Genomic DNA, 17,422 nt, shown 5'->3' with positions numbered 1-17,422 from the left:
TTTTTTTTTTTACTAGAAGAGTTTTGTTTTTTATTTTGCAAATACATATATTTAAGCTTCATGGAAGACCTAGTAAATATCGGTTTCCTATTGTTGGGCAGAGGATTTTTTTTTTAATTTTGAAACAACCCATATATTATTATAGAGTATGTTAGAGGTATGAACAACTGGGTAAGGCTATTGGTTACACTTAATACCTTTCGAGAGCAGCACTTCTCAAACTGTGGTGAAGCACTGGTTATCTCCATTCAGTACAGACCAAAAATTTGTAAAATGCAGTAATATATAGAATTACTAGAAAAATGAAAAAAGGCATGGAGAATATAAACACCATTTTAATTGTTAAATTTAACAGATATGCATTTGCTTTGACATATTGCTCTAAAATTTCTAAGCACTTTTAATTAATGTATTATCTCTGTCTAGACTGTTACTCCATAGTTCAGGGGAGAAAACTCATCTCCTGGATTTAACTTTGGTTAGTCTTGTTCTGGAGTGTGAATTTACTCATCCATCAAATGGATAAAATATGACTGTCCCGCCCTCTTCAGAGGGCTCACAGAGATAATAGCAAGCTAGAGAGAGATGTGAGGCCTTTAAGGTAAAAATAGGTGTTCCTCTTCGCATTTCTTCAGTTATTGGCACAATGACATACATATAGAATGAGACCAACAGTGTTTTTGAAATTTAAATAAAAAATGTTCAAGGGTATACTGGTGCATTTTGTTTGTGTAAAGAATTTTCAGTGATTTTTTTTCCGCACTGTCAGATGTCACACTGGATTTCTGCCATCAGCATGTAACATTCAGCTAGCTAGCAGTGACAATCCAAGATACTAACCACAAAGCAGACCTGACTAGCATAAAAATACTGACCTCACAATCTACTTGCTAAGAATGAGTAGAATTATTCCTAAATTGCTTTGTTATGTCATCCATAGTTTAGTGCGTGGAAGACAGAGAAGTAAGATTTTTACAAAATGATTTTTCTAAAGGAAGAAAACTATAATTCCTTTTTACATAAGAAAAAAATAGAGCTTTACTTAGTGAAAAACTAATACAGGGAAATGATGAATTCATCTATCATTCTGAATGAAAGTTTGCTTTAAAAGCTTTACAAATCAAAGAGAACTATAGAAAGCTGAACTGTAGGTGGGGGTTTAATTTTTGATGTTCAAGGATGCTAAAATACAAATATAATTTAAAAAACTGAATTTAAGCATTTTTATTTGAAAAAATGACCTAGAGATTCAGATTCAATTCTTAGTCTAAAACTTATATAGTTTTGTTAAATCAGAATTACCAATCATGATATAAATCTCTTGATATGAAACTTAATGTATTTTTCTAAATTAAAAAAAATTAAATTTAAAAATTTATCACTGAAAGTATCTATGCAAAAATAATTTTAAAAATTCAAAATCATTTTTAAATTGATTGAACACCTGATATTTCTCATCAGGAACAAATGTGGCAAAAAATCATTATGTGCATATTAATGACACAAAGGTATTCAGGTTGAAAGTTTTACTGATTTCATTAGCATGGAATAGAGGGTAGTCCTTTAAAGTAAATATTTAATAATATAAGAAATGTGATGTATATAAAGGAATAGAGAGGAAGAAAGTTTGAATAATAAGATTAAGAGCAAATTTAGAAAAAATACAATGGGGATAAATGAGAATATCATACACATAAAAAAACAAAATGTATTTAAATTTCTGCTTCTGGTCTACTTTTAGCAATCATTAATTCAAAGAAATGTATTAAAATGGGGTTTGATATAACACTAAAATTAATCAACCAAAGCAAAAATAGACAAACGGGACTACATCAAACCAAAATGTTTTTGCACAAGGAAACATGAGGAAAATAAAAAAAAGTAACCTATGGAAAGGAGAAAATATTTGCAAATCACATATCAGATAAAAATTTATGTAAAAATATATAAGGAACTCTTACAAACTTATAGCAAAAGCAAAAGAAAACAAAATAAAAACACCTTTGTTCATGTTTTAATCACAGGAATGCATTTCTTCAAAGAAAACATACAATTGGTAACCATTTGAAGAGGTGGTTGACATCAATAATCATTGGGGAAATACATGCAAATCTAAAACATAATGAGATATCACCTCACACCTATTAGGATATTATTATTGAAAACAACAAAAGATAACAAGTTTTGGCAAAGATCTGGAGAAATTGAAACTCTTATGCACTGTGAGCACCGTGAGAATGTAAATCAATGAAGCCACTATGGAAAATGGTCTGGAAGTTTCTCAAAAAAATTAAACCAGAACTATCATGTGATGCAGCAATTCCACTTTTGAATATGTATCCAATGGAATTGAAATCAGAATCTCTAAGAAATATCTGTACTCCCATGTTCATTGCAGCATTATGCCATAAACATATCACCTCCAAATGTTTCCTTCTGCCCTCTTGATTATTGGTACTGTCTCATTTCATAAGAACACTTAATATAAGATCTATACATTTAGCAAAATTTTAAGTATACAATTCAATATAATTAACTATAAGCAGTATGCTATGCAGTAAATATCTAGACCTTTTCATTTGCATAAAGTAAAACTTTGTACCATTTGACTAATACCACTCTTTTCCCCTCCCTTTAGCACCTGACAACCATTTTGCTCTCTGCTTCTAAGACTTTTGATAGATATTATGTTAAGTGTCTTTATAAAATAAGACAGTAATAATAATTAAGAGGGCAGAAGGAAGCTTTTGGAAGTGATAGATATGTTTATGGCTTAGATTGTGGTGATGGTTTCATGTATATATAATTATCTCCAATTTCATTAAGTTGTATACACTAAACATGTACAACTTTGTGTATGACAAGCATACCTCAGTAAAGTAGTTAAAAAAGAGGGGGAGGATTTGACACTAGTGTTTCTGTTTCTCCTGGTATTTCCTTTAATTATATTTCATAATAAGATATGGCTAGTAAGAATAATTTTTTAAAAAAGATTTTATTTATTTGTTCATGATAGACACACACAGAGAGAGAGAATGGCAGAGACACAGGCAGAGGGAGAAGCAGGCTCCATGCAGGAAGCCCGATGTGGGACTCAATCCCAGGACTCCAGGATCACGCCCTGGGCTGAAGAAGGTGCTAAACTGCTGAGCCACCCAGGAATCCCCAAGAATAATTTTTATACAAATAAAATGATGTTCATGGAAAGCCCGCTTCTGATAGGAAAGATAGAATATTGCCAATCTACCCTTTCACACTATTAAAAATTACATGTAACTTCTAGTTGGCCCATGAATAATTCGTGTGAAAAAACCTTTTACATATGGAGAGTGTAGTGTTAGTCTTTGAACTATTCAGTATTTATAGCTGAAAATGTTTTCTCTAAGCTAAAGTGATAGAGATACAGATCTTTTGTAGAAGTATGCTAACTTTTTAGTTAAGTTTAGTTAAGAAGTATGCTAACTTTAATTGAGTATGCTAAGATTTTTAGTCTGTGTCTTAATATAATCTCTTCACTAACAGTGTTTAACACTGTATAAGTTATTTAATGAATGTAAAATTTTGAAGACAAAATTTTCATAAATATCAGATATTTTAACAGGTGCAAAGTTTGCAAGCACTTCTCTTCAAATGGAGGCAATGAAATTTTGAAGGCATTAAAAATGTGTCATAAAGTTGAAATATTAGTGTCAACATTATATGGGATTTTTAAGACATTTTAATATTTGACATACTAAAAAGAAGAATCAAGGCTTAATGGAATAAGATCCTTTAGAGCCCTTTCCTTATCTGTATTAAAGAATCTGGGTTTGAGATCTCAATATAATACCTAGGAGATTCCTTAATTCAGAATTTTATGAAACCAACAAAAATATTTTTTAAAAAAACTGAACCATTATTATGGAATTTTTATTATGCTCTCTTTACTATAGAACTTACTTAAAGTATATAATGTAAACTTTAAAAGACATGGAGTTAGTGTCTGGCACTTTTTATGTCTACTATCTTTTCAAGAAGTACTGAAAATATGTCTAATTTAAAATTCATTTTATTTTCTGACCACAATTTTTCTTTTCCCTGTTTTGCTTAGCAGCTGTTTTTTTTTCATGTCTTGCACATCTGTTTGGCAAAAAGATATTTTTATCAATATCAAGGTCCACAGTCTCCATTTCTGCTCAACCATGTGTTCACAGCTTAACTATATTTTTTACCATTTGTACTAATAAAGCAAGTTTAATTTTGGTAATGATCCTGACAAACGGCAAACATTACTTGTTTATTGGTAGAGGGTGATTTTCCCTTTGTTCATGTGACTGTGTTCCTGGATTTACTCTCAATTTGGCAGTTATCTCATACACATAGTGTCAATGTCAGAATGTCAAGTGGATATACACTTCCTCTTCTTTCAATAGGCAAGCTAGCTTCCTGATTGGTGAGAAGAGCTTCATTTAACTGAAATACAAAGGTTGAGAAGCATTCCATGTAGCATCATCAAGCATTTCTAGTTACACCATTAGATATTGCTTTGGACTGTGATAGCTCATGATAATTAATTTTTTGTTATTTTATACTCAGATTTATGTTTGATATAATACAGTGAAAATAATGATGTAGAAAAATTTATTTTTAAAGATTTTATTTATTTATTCATGAGAGATACAGAGAGAGAGTCAGAGACATGGAGAAGCAGGCTCCTGGTGGGGAGGAGACTGGTGTGTGACTTGATCCTGAAACCCTGGGATCAAGACCATAGCCAAAGGAAGACACTCAACCATTTAGCCACTCAGGCATCCCTGATGTAGAAAAATTTAAATGCAGTTTTATATATTGGAAAAATGTATTATAGAACACTAATATTAAGTATTTCATTGTATAGCAGTCACTTTTTTATACTTAAACTTAAAATTTAGATAAACCTTAAGAGGTATTTCAGATATGAAATATGGCTTTCAGTGAAGGAACAGTTGCTTAATATACAGTAATCGCAGAGTCAAAAAAATTGGCAAAGAATTTCATTTTGTTAGTCATTGGAGTTACATCATTCTACATTTCTACAGGTGATCCCTTTGCTAGCTATTTATGTGTTTATGTGCTGGTTTTCTGATAATAATCTATTTTCATATTCTCTTCCAAGACCTTTACACTACAATATGATTATATCTTTCATATGGAATGTAGTTCACACGTTTATGTCAACATGCTTTTCTGTAAAACTTTTCAAAATGACCGAAACCTCTTTTGTGGCCACTGTATCCCTACACTGGTATTTTTAAATGTCAGCAATTCTGGTAGAACACATTTACTTAGAAACAGGAATCCTAAGTTGAACATCTTCAATGCTGAATCAAAATGGCAGTATCATGGTGGTCTATTAGCATCTTGTCCCTGAAATGTCACAAAAATCTCAATAACAAATCATCTTGGTTTAGTTATATGGTTTTTAATTCAGAAAACAAAAACTAGCAAAGTCAATGTGACAGAGGACTTTTACAAAGTACTTTTATTTCTTTCAAAAATTTTGAGCTAGTATTCCTTATTTAAGCACTAGGAATCTAAATTTGAGCTCTTGGGCATTTTCGAAAACATGGACATTCTATGAATGCACAAGTATATCTTTTTTTTTCATAAGTTAGAATGAACTTTGAAATTTTGGGTTTCTTTTACTTTGGATGGTTTTATAGGCAAATATGGCTTCACTGGAGAAATGAATAATTAAAATGACACATGAAAGATAAATACTTATTATTTTAGTGAAGAAAGGTAGAGAGGAATATTTTATAAAGAGGTAGTAGCTCTTTCAAAGATTAGAAGGTGAAAAAAGATATAACAGGTTTAAAAAATACATTCAGTAAAGCTATGTTGTAAAAAAATAGGAAAAGGTACTTTGTAGCAAAATGAGCCTGAAAATTTAAGTAGATGCCAGAAAAACGGAGATTTTTGTGAACAAGGATATGCAGATTTGTTTTGGCTGACCTAGACCTATCATGTGCTCTGAATGAACTCTGTCACATATTAAAATGGAATCTTGGAAGAGCCAGGAGAAGTCAAATATTTGAAAAACTAATGACAAATTTCTCAAATGAGAGAAAATCATTAATTATATATCCCAGAAGCTCAAGTAACCCAAGTAGGGTAATCACACACAAAATATATATGTTATTTATATATATTAATGATATATACTATATCACATCTAAAATTATATACATTATATATAGTATATAGTACATGGACTATGGATTATATATTTAAATATATACATATACATATTTATAAATATATTTTATTTGTATTTATATTATTTATATATGTGTATATATAAAATTGATGGCAGCAAAGTATAAAGAGCAAATCATGGAAGAAGCAAAAGAGAAAAATGACAGATCCTTTATTGGGAAACAACAATAAATGTCTGAATTATGACCAAAAAAAATCCAAAACGTATAAAGACTACTGAATGCCAAATTGAAAGTGCTGGGAAAGTAAAAAGCAAAAGAAACAAATGAATAAAGCTACTATCCAAGAATTCTTTATCCAGTGAAACTATCCTTCAAAAATAAAATTAAATGAACATACTTACAGATAAATAAAACTGAAATAATCCAGTTTTATGAGCCTTGTGTTATATGGAATTCTCAAGGAATATGTCCGTCTGATTTAAAATGACAGTAGATGATAACAGGGATCTATGGGAAAGGAAGAACACCACCAATTATAATTTGTCAATGCACACACACATACACACATGCACAGAACACATCTTCTTTATCCATTCATCAAGCGATGGACACCTGGGCTGTTTCCATAATTTAGCTATATGCTGCTATAAACATAGGGGTGCATGTATCACTTTAGTGTTTTTATATTCTTTGGGTACTCAGTAGTACGATTGATAGATTACAGGGTAGTTCTATTTTTAACATTTTTGAGGAAATTCCATGCTATTTTCCACAGCAGCTGTAGCAGTTAGCATTTCTACTAATAGTGTTCTGTGAAAAATTCTGTTGGTATTTTGATAGGGGTTGTGTTAAAAGTATAGATTGCTTTGCATAGTATTGACATTTTAATAATATTTGTCTTCCACTCCATGAGTATTGAATATCTTTCCATTTCTTTGTGTCACCTTCAAGTCCTCTCAACAGCATTTTATAGTTTTCAAAGTACAGGTTAGGTTTATTCCTAGATATCTTATTATTTTTGGTGCAATGTAAATGAGCTGTTTTCTTAATTTCTCTTTCTGCTGCTTGATTATTATTTTATTATAATGACAGATTTCTGTACATTAATTTTGTATACCGTAACCTTACTGAACTTTTTTATTGGTTCTAGCAGGTTTTTGGTGGAATCTTTTGGGTTTTCTATGTAGAGTATCATATTATCTGCAAATGTTAAAGTTTAATTTTTCCTTACCAATTTGGATGCCTTTTATTTCTTTTTGTTGTCTATTGCCATGACCAGGACTTCCAGTACTGTGTTGAATAAAAGTGATGAGAGTGGACATCCTTGCCTTGTTCCTGACCTTAGAGGAAATGCTCTCAGTATTTTCCCATTAAGGATGATATTACCCGTGGGTTTTTCATATTTGATCATTATTATGTTGAGGTATGTTTCCTCTAAATCTACTTTGTTGAGCATTTTTATTATGAATGAATATTATACTTCGTCAAATACTTTTCTGCCTCTATTAAAATGATCATGTGATTCTTTTTTTTAAGATTTTATTTATTTATTCATGAGAAACACAGAGACAGAGAGGCAGAGACACAAGCAGAGGGAGAAGCGGGCTCCATGCAGGGAGCCTGATATGGGTCTCGATCCCGGGTCTCCAGGATCACACCCTGTGCCCAAGGCAGGCACTAAATCACTGAGCCACCCAGGGATCCCCTGATCATGTGATTCTTATCCTTTCTCTTATTTATATGATGTTTTATGTTGACTGATTTGTGATTATTGAACCACTCTTGCAATTCAGAAGTAAGTTTCACTTGATCATGATGAATGATTTTTTTTATGTATTGTTGGATTCAGTTTGCTAGTATTTTGTTTGGAATTTGAGAATTTTTACATCTGTGTTCATCAGAGATACTGTCCTATAGTTCTCTTTTTTACTTTTCATCATTTTACTGATGTCTTTATCTGATATTGGTATCAGGGTGGTGCTGGCCTCATTGAATGAATTTGGAAGTTTACTTTATTATTCTATTTTTTTGGAATAGCTATTAATTCCTCTTTAAATGATAGAATTTGCCTGTGAACCCATCTGTTCCTGGACCTTTGTTGGGATTTTTTGTTTACCGATTCAGTTTGTTTTTTTTTCTGTTTATGCTCAAAATTTCTATTTCTTCCTACTTCAGTTTTGGTAGTTTACATGTTTCTAGGTATTTATACATTTCTTCTAGGTTGTCCAATTCATTGGCATATAGTTTTACATAATATTCTCTTATAATAGCTTGTGTTTCTGTGGTGTTGGTTGTTATTTCTCCTCTCTTTGTGATTTTATTTGAGTCCTTTCTGTTATTTTTTTTTCTTGATAAATCTGGCTAGGGGTTTATCAATTTTATTGATTACTTATTGATTTTATTTATGATTTTTTTTAAAAGACCCAGGTCCTAGTTTCTTTGATGTGTTCTTTTTTTTTTAATTTTTTTTTTTATTTATTTATGATAGTCACAGAGAGAGAGAGAGGCAGAGACACAGGCAGAGGGAGAAGCAGGCTCCATGCACCGGGAGCCCGACGTGGGATTCGATCCCGGGTCTCCAGGATCGCGCCCTGGGCCAAAGGCAGGCGCCAAACCGCTGCGCCACCCAGGGATCCCATCTTTGATGTGTTCTATTGATTTTTTTTAGTTCCTTGATGTACGTTGTTAACGATTTTATGTAATTGCGTGCTCCTATCTTGGGTGCATAAGCATTTACAATTGTTATATATTCTTAGATTGTTTCTTTTACTATTATATAGTGTCCTTCCTTGTCTCTTATTATAGTCTTTGTTCTAAATTCTATTTTATCCAAATAAGTATTGCTATTCTAGCTTTCTTTTGAAATCTATTTGCATGGTAGATATTTCTCCATCTCTTCACTTTCAATCTGCTGGTGTCTTTAGGTCTAAAGTGAGTCTTTTGTTGGCAGCATATAGATGAGTTTTATTATTATTATTATTTTTTTACCCATTCTAACATCCTATGTCTTTTGATTGGAGTATTTGGTCCATTTATGTTCAAAGTAATTATTGATATAAGTGTATTTCATGCCATTTTATTACTTGTTTTCTTATTGTTTCTGGAGATTTTCTCTGATCTTTTCCTGTCTTTCTCTTTCATGGTTTGCTGATTTTCTTTAGTCATGTATTTGGATTTCTTTCTCTTCATTCTTTGCATATTTACTAGTGGCTTTTGATATAAGGTTACCATTAGATTTGTATATAACTTCTGCATATAGCAGTTTATATTTGTTCATGGTTAAATTTAAACTCATTCTTCACCCCTTCCTCCCCACATTTTAGGTATATGTTGTCATGATTACATCATATTGTTTTGTAAATTCTTTGATTTTTTTTACAGAAATATTCATTTTGTGTTTCCTACCTTAATATTGTCATTTTTGGTCCTCCTTTCAACTCACATATCCCCTTTAATATTTCTTACAGAGCTGGTTTAATGGTCATGAAATCCTTTAGTTTTTGTTTGGAAAACTCTGTATCTCTCCTTCTACTCTGAATGATACCTTCATGGCTAGAGTATTCTGGGCTGCAAATTCATTTTCATATTTAGTGCCTTGAATATATCATGCCATTTCTTTCTGGCCTAGAAAGCTTCTGCTTAAAAAAATCTCCTGCTAGCCTTATCAGGTTTCCCTTATATGTTACTGTGTTCTTCTGTCTTGCTGCTTTTAAAATTTTTTCTTTATCACTATATTTTGCCAATTACAATATGTCTTTGTGTGGATCTGCTTTTGTTGATTTTGCTGGGGGTTCGCTGTGTATCCTGGGTCTGCATATCTGTTTCCTTTACCAGACTAGGGAAGTTTTCAGCTATTATTTCTTCAAATAAAATTTCTGGCCACTTTTCTCTCTATTCTTTTTCTGGGACTCATATAATACAAATTATTGGATGGAGTCACTGAGTTCCCGAAATCTATTCCCATTTTGCATAATTCTTTTTTCTCTCTTTTGTTCAGCTTGATTTCTTTCCATTATTCTGTCTTCTAGGTCATTAATTCATTCCTCTACTTCTTTCAGCCTACTGCCCATTCTGTAAATTGTGTTTCTCATTTCATTTATTGAGCCCTTTATCTCTGCTACATTATTCCTTATCTTTGTATTAAATTTCTCACTTATATCTTCTATAATTTTCTTAAGTCCAGTAAGTATCCTTATGATTATATGCCTTAAATTCTCCATTAGCCATGTTACTTGTATCTGTTTCACCTAGATCTCTAGCCATGCCTTGTCCTATTCTTTCATTTGGGATAAATTTCTCTGTCTTCTCATTTTGTCTAGGTCTCTGTGCCTGTTTTTCTGTGTTAGGACAGTCAGCTCCATTTCCTTTTCTTGAGGGTATAGTCTTACGAAGAAGAAATCCTATTGCACCCTTCAGTGTACTGTCCCCTGTTCTTCAGGGCCTAATTCTTCTGGTAGTTTCTTCCTGGCTTCTTTATCCTTTAGGCCAATCATCTGCAGTGGCTGTTTTTCCTTCTTGTGGGCACTGTTTGGTCCTTGGCCCAAATGTGGTACATTTTAACTATGTGTGCTGTGGTCTGCTTATGAAGTGAGACTTATCATTTGCTGCAAGATACTAGGCTTTCAAAACTTCTGAGTAGGGATACATGTTGTGAGCAGGGGTTTGGGCTGGTCTTCTGTGCCTCAGTGCTGGGACTGAGGCAAGCAAGACACCAAAGGGCAGTTCTACTGGAGCACTGGAGGAAGTGGGACCAGTCTTGATGAGCAAGTTAGGTAGCACTATGGACACTACATTGGTTCTTGCAGGTGGCTCTGTGCTTTCACTGATGGGTGGTGGAGGGATATGGTACCTGTCATTACTTTGTTCCCAGAGTGGTTTTTCCGTGAATGCTGCCTCTCTGTGATGTGCTCCAAAATGAGCAACTAACCTCTCCACTGTGTGCCCAGACACTATTCTGATTGATGTTTCTGAGCTGTATGTTTGCAGGTTGTTTGCCTGCCTTCCCTCCACGTGCAAAGCAATGTTCTCTGGGCTCTACCCCAGCCAAGCCTGCTGACCTCTAAAACTTCAGACTTAGCCCTTTGGCTGCCAGAAGCCATGAAATTCATCTCCTCTTACTTTCCAAGCCAGTTGCTGTGGGGATTCATATACCCCATACACTCCCCACCCCGCCCCTGGGTTACTGTGTCTCTCAACCTTCTCTGTGACTGCAGCCCTCTCCCCACCACAGTGGCCATGATTCATATATCTCCCAAACCACATCACTCCCCTTTCTACCTTCTTTAATGTGGTCTTTAGTTGTGTAGTTTGTTCTGCCACCTTGAGGTCAATTTCTGGGTATTTAGAATTATTTAATGGTTTTCTAGTATTTATGGGACAAGGTGAGCCTAGGGAGCTTAATAACAGTGACTTAAAGTTATTTTTCTATATTCCACTATGAGAAAGTTAGAAAAAGAAGAGCATATTAAATCCTAATGTAAGCAGACAGAAAGAAAGAAATTAAAAAGATCTGAGCAGAAAATGATGAAAAAGAAGAGGATAAAGCAATATATAAAAGCAACAAAAACCAATAAAACCAAAGATTGTATTAAAAACAGTATTAGATAAAACTTTGGGTAAATGATCAATTTTAAGAAATACCAATTCCAGAATAAAAGCTAGGATCTCAGTATATGACCTACAGATGTTAAGATGATAATAAGGAAGTATGATAAATAATTTGATGCTAATTACCATGGCAATTTAAATGAAATGGACAAATTTTGTGAAAAACAACTGCATCAAGAAATGAAAAAATGTAAAGAATCTTACATCAGTGAAATAAATTTAAATGTTTAATTAGCTTAGTTAATAATTAAACTCATCCCAAAAAGTAAAATTTTGTTCTAATTGCTCATTGGTGATTTTTGTTTTAAAAAATCCTTAAGAAATTTTAACAGTCTCCCTTAACTTTTTTCAAATAGTAATGGAGAAAGGAATGCTTTTCAACTTACTTTAATGGGAAAGTTATTATTCTGATACACTTAGCCAAAGACATTAAAAGAATAATTAAGTCCAGTATTCCTTGTAAAGATAGAGAAACTGTAACAAAATGTTAGCCATTTGAATATGTTCATCTATACAAAAGGATAGCTGACCAATGGCGTAAAGGAACATATTTTTTTTTTGTATGGAACGTATTCTAAAAACTGATTTTGGTATTGTTGCAACATTGTATAAATTTGTCAAATCCATCAAACTATTTCCTGAGAATATGTGACTTGTTCTATATACATTATAATTAAATCAAGCTGCAGTAAAAATTTGCATCAACTACATAGCCAGTAATTTAACACCCCAAAATTTAAAGGACCTATAATTTCATTAACAATTCTGGTAAATACTTAGGACGTCTAAAGTAAAGTCATAGTTCTGCCCAATCTTGTACATGGTATAATTTTTGTAACATAACATATAAGCTTTGTCATTTGATGAAATAAATGCTTTAATTAAAATACATGATTTTAGACTAGAGATGAAAAAATATAAGTTATGCTGTTTATAAGAGACAAACTAAAAGTATAAAGAAATATTAAAATTATTACTTATTAAAAATAGGTATATTAAAAGAATGGTGGTTAGAGTATAATATTTTTCAGCAAATTTTCATTTTCCTCCCTACTTCATAAGAATGTTATATTTCTCACTTCAGTGATGTTGAGCTACGGATATTCCTTGCACTGACCAATTAAATGAGCATGGATAGGACTTTTACTCCATTCAAGCAGAGGCTTTAAATATGCTTTTATGGTTTCTTTTGACATTTTACATTCCCTCTCATCACCATGAGAAGTGTACATCCTAGAAAAGAGCAGCTCTTTTAGCAAGATTTCTGACATGAAAATATATGTGAAAGACCTAGCCTGGATGGAACCTAGAGCAGTGACTTCCTAGAAAAAAACACAAATGACATAAGATGAAAATCTGGTGAGTACTAAATATATCAAATGTATAATGAATATCTTCATACAGATAACCTTCCAGGATTAAATAAATTTATCAAATACGCCCAAACATTCAAAGAAATATTAACATAAAACTTTAAACAACTCTCCCAGATATATTATATGAAAGGGAAGAACACTGCAAACTCATTTTAATGATGCCTGTAAAAGTTTTATAACCAAACTGGACAAAAAAATTCTAAGATTACAGCATATCTTTCACGAATACAGGTGTAATACAAACTAAACAATATATTACTAATCAAATCCAACAATACATAAAAGGTATAATGTATCATGATCAAGTTGGATTCATCCTTGAATTGCAGGGTTAGTTTAACATTAAAAATATAAAACAATAGAATTCACCATATAAAAAAAAAGAGACAAGTCATATGAATTTTTGGAGGCCAAAAAATGTCATCTAAAAGGTATCCATGTAAAGTTCATGGAATCTGTGAATTTCAGGTGATATGGCTAAATGTGTGATTAAGTTTAGGATCTTGAGAGGAAGAATTTATCCTGGATTATCTAGGTGGGCTCTGAATCCAATCACATGCATTCTTATAAAACACATGGAAGAGGAGATACATAATAGATACACAGAGGGGAAGATCATGTGAAGAAGGAGGCAGACTGGAGTTATAAAGCCACAAAGTAAAAAAATGTCTGAAGCCCCCAGGACCTGGAATTGGCAGGGGAGGATTCTCCTTCAGAGCCATTGTACAGCCCTGAGGACACTGCTTTTTGAGGACTTTCCAGTCTCCAGAACTGAGAGAAAGGAATCTTCTATTGTTTTAAGCCACAGAGTTTGTGGGAATTTGTTGTGACAGCCTTAGGAAAATAATAGTCTCCGTAGATGCAAAACCAGCATCTGATAAAATTTAACCGCAATTTATGACCAAAATAAGTGCTCAGAGCACTCGGAAAAAAGTCAATCTCCTTTTGATGAGTAGCTACAAAAATCTTTCAGCAAGCAATGTATTTAATAATAAAATATCGAATGCTTTATTCCAAAGTCAGTATTGATTCAAATTGCTTGTTAAAACAATTTTTATTCACCTTTTTTATCCAATATTAAATTGGTTGTCCTAGCAAGTGAAATGAGATTTAAAAAACTAAGAATTAGAATAGCAGAAATAAATTATAAGCATTTGCTATTAAAATGATTGTGTATATAGCAAGTCCAAAATATTTGTCTGATGTTCTATTAAAATGGATATGTGGATCTAGCAAGGTCGATATAAAGAAACCAAATATAATGGTATTTAGCAGAAACTAAGTATGGAAGCAAACAATTGAGAAATAAAACTGATAAAATCACTTTGTAAAAGTTTTAATAGTATCCAAAAAAATCTAACAAATACATACAATCTTTGGTCCGGCATTGCACTTTTATGCACGTGTATAAGAGCAATGCATACATGCATCTACCAAATACACAATAATTCTTGTAGAAGCACTATTTCCAGTAGCTAAGAATTAGTAATAAAACAAATATCCACAACTATAGAAGAAATATATTGTGGTGAATTTATAAAATAGACTATCTGAAAGTTATAAAGAATTATCTATTGCTACCTACAATAACGTGTATTATATTGAAGAAGGGCCCCACGTAGAACCGTGTGTACTATTTGATTCCATTTGTATTATACTCAAAAGCAGGCAAAGTTAATTTGCAGTGACAAATGTCAGGAATGTGGATACTTATAGGTTGAAAAGATACTAGGAGGAGGCTTTAGGGAGCATCTGAGTTACTGATAATACACTTTTGATTTGTGTGTTTAAATGGACTTTCAGTTTGTGGAAATCCTGAGTCTTTAAGGAATCAGAGCGTAAGAGATTATTATCAAAAAGGAGCTATAGTAACTCCCCAACAGTCTATTTCACTGCCTAAATAACAAAATTTTAGGCAGTGAAATAGACTACGGGGAAAGTTTTATTTCTGTTCATTGCTGTTCCACCTTGGGCTGAGGACTGAGAAATTGGTGGTTGTTACAGGACAATTGTAACAATTGTTATAGAACAATTCTATAACATAAAGCACAGAGACAGTCTCTTTTCCCAGATAGAGTTCAGGTGGTTTATAGAATCATGAAGTATAAAGGCTGGGTGGGTTGTGGAATAACAGTATGGAATTTCTGTGTAGCTTGGTGGGGAAGAGAAGCAGGAGCAGCATGGTTCCTTTAAGCTGAAAAATTACCGGGATAAGACACAATGTCAGGTGTTACATAAATGTACCAAATGTAATCAATTTGTTGTTTTTTCAGAATTTTGGACTTGCTTGCTATTATAAATTCCTTGAATTTCATGAGGTTTCAATGTTTGTCTTGCTAACTATTTTCATTCTAGAATCTGGCTTGGAGTCTTATATCAAATAAAGAGCTGACCCCACTAATGTCTGCTCCATATTTCGTTGGTTCACTTGAGTTTATCTGAAGTTATTGACAATCTGATGGCTGCTTATGACAAGGGCCTATGCATGTCTTTCTTCTGTGCCATAGGATTTTCTCTAGCAGAGAGGGGCCTTGCTGGGGGCTACATACAGGCACAGTCAAGTGGGAGAGAAAAGATCATATGGCAGAGGCCATCCTCACCAAAGGGTGATGGAATCAGAACAGAAATGATTTAGCTTTCTACATGGCTGAGTAGGCTGATTCTGAGGTATATTCACACCGTATCTCAGAGGGTTCATCGTGAAATTGAGCCCCAATTGTCCTTATTAGAAACATGATCTTTCACGTCCATTTTATGGTTTATTTCACTTTCCCTGATTCTTCATATATATTTTGTGAGCTCTCTTGTGCAGTTAAAATACTTGGACTTACATTCTTGTGTGAGGATCTCCTGTAAGGTGGGATCCAACTAAGACAGTAAATGTGATGATGCTTACAGTAAGGAAACTGTTCTTATTTCTGTCATCCCACTTGTGATGCTAGTACTCCTTCCCACGCTAGAGGCCAGCATTGGAACCTCATTTATAAATGGGAGAGGGAGAGATAAGGAATGTGGAAAATAATATGAAGGAGTGCTTAACCAAGGCCAACTTCTATTCAGAACCAAAGAAGATATCGACAGTGAATCAAACGGGAACATAAGGGAAGGAGTGACAAAGAGAGTTGCTCTAAAGTTTGTTTATAGCAGATCATAAAGTGTTTACTGAAAGAATGCTTAACAATGATCAGTAATTTCCCTTTTCTCTACATTTTACTCTTTGTCCCTTTTTCCTGGAAGAAGAAGGAAAAAAGAGGGACAAAATGTCTGTACATTTTTTCAGTTTTCTCAATCAGGACATTCTCTTACATTTGCACACTGTTAGTTAATTGCATATTGAGGTTATTAGTTTTAACTTGGATAATTTTAATTGTGATATTGCCATGGTAACACTGGCAAAGGTGACATAGTAACTTAATATCATGGTTGTCATCCAAATGTGCACATTTAATCTGGACATAGCTATGATTATGATGACTTCTAATTGCTAATGAAAATAGTTTGAAAAAATAAAAAAAGAAAATAGTCGGTTTTTCCATAAATCTGACTGTGCAGTCTGAAAATTACTTACTTGGAATTCTTGAGAAAGTGATAGTGAGAAGATTAATTTTACTACCTCAGAAATTATGTTTTCTAAGAAGGCAGAAAATGTTAACAACCATGTAAAGTTGCTTTATACTGTTTTGACCAAGAGACTAGCTTTTAATATTTTCTTTCTTACCCTTTAACTGGAGGACTGAAGGAAGCCAAATGCTCAAGATACTTCTTTTGAAAATCATCAACATATTTTACTGAAATCTGACATTTTTACTGGTTTCAAGATGTGCTGCACTTGCAAGCTGTCATTTGTCCCTCATGGCAGAACAACAGACTCTTCTCTATTTTTTCTTGCATTTGAAGAAAATCAATTTAAAGCTTAAAATAATTTATCCAGTGATTTAAAATTTGAAAATAAAATCTATCAAAATTTATGCTATTTGTTTTAATTCATTGCTTGACTACCATATCTTTCTTTTCCTTAGACGTAGGAGTGAAAGGTGGTGTTGGAGGTTTATTTTACTCTTGGACCCCTGAGATTGAACCTCCGACCTCTCTTCTACATACTACCTAAAGAGTTTCAAGTCTAGGCATAATCCATGTTCCTACAGCAGTTAACACTTGAGATATTGTTATTTGGACTAGAGAAAAAATGAATTGTAGAAAATTTTATTTGTTGGTGCTCAGTGGATAGAATGGGAGGGAAGAAGAGAGGAAACTGTCTTG

The 17,422-nt window shown here is 33.0% G+C and overlaps 1 long non-coding RNA gene across 2 annotated transcripts; it reads left to right on the top strand.

Moving 5' to 3' along the window:
- Nucleotides 1-929: 929 nt before the first annotated feature.
- LOC144287551 (uncharacterized) lies at nucleotides 930-17,089 on the top strand. 2 transcript variants are annotated; one of them, XR_013355334.1, is made up of 5 exons: nucleotides 930-963; nucleotides 2,025-2,222; nucleotides 7,459-7,602; nucleotides 13,012-13,145; nucleotides 16,894-17,089. It is a non-coding gene; the product is annotated as an uncharacterized LOC144287551 (long non-coding RNA). The 2 variants fall into 2 exon arrangements; XR_013355335.1 differs by having other exon boundaries at nucleotides 2,025-2,239.
- Nucleotides 17,090-17,422: the final 333 nt, after the last annotated feature.

This window comes from Canis aureus, chromosome 17 (assembly GCF_053574225.1).
Source record: "Canis aureus isolate CA01 chromosome 17, VMU_Caureus_v.1.0, whole genome shotgun sequence".
Taxonomy (NCBI): domain Eukaryota; kingdom Metazoa; phylum Chordata; class Mammalia; order Carnivora; family Canidae; genus Canis; species Canis aureus.
This window is presented reverse-complemented; position numbering and strand designations above follow the sequence as displayed.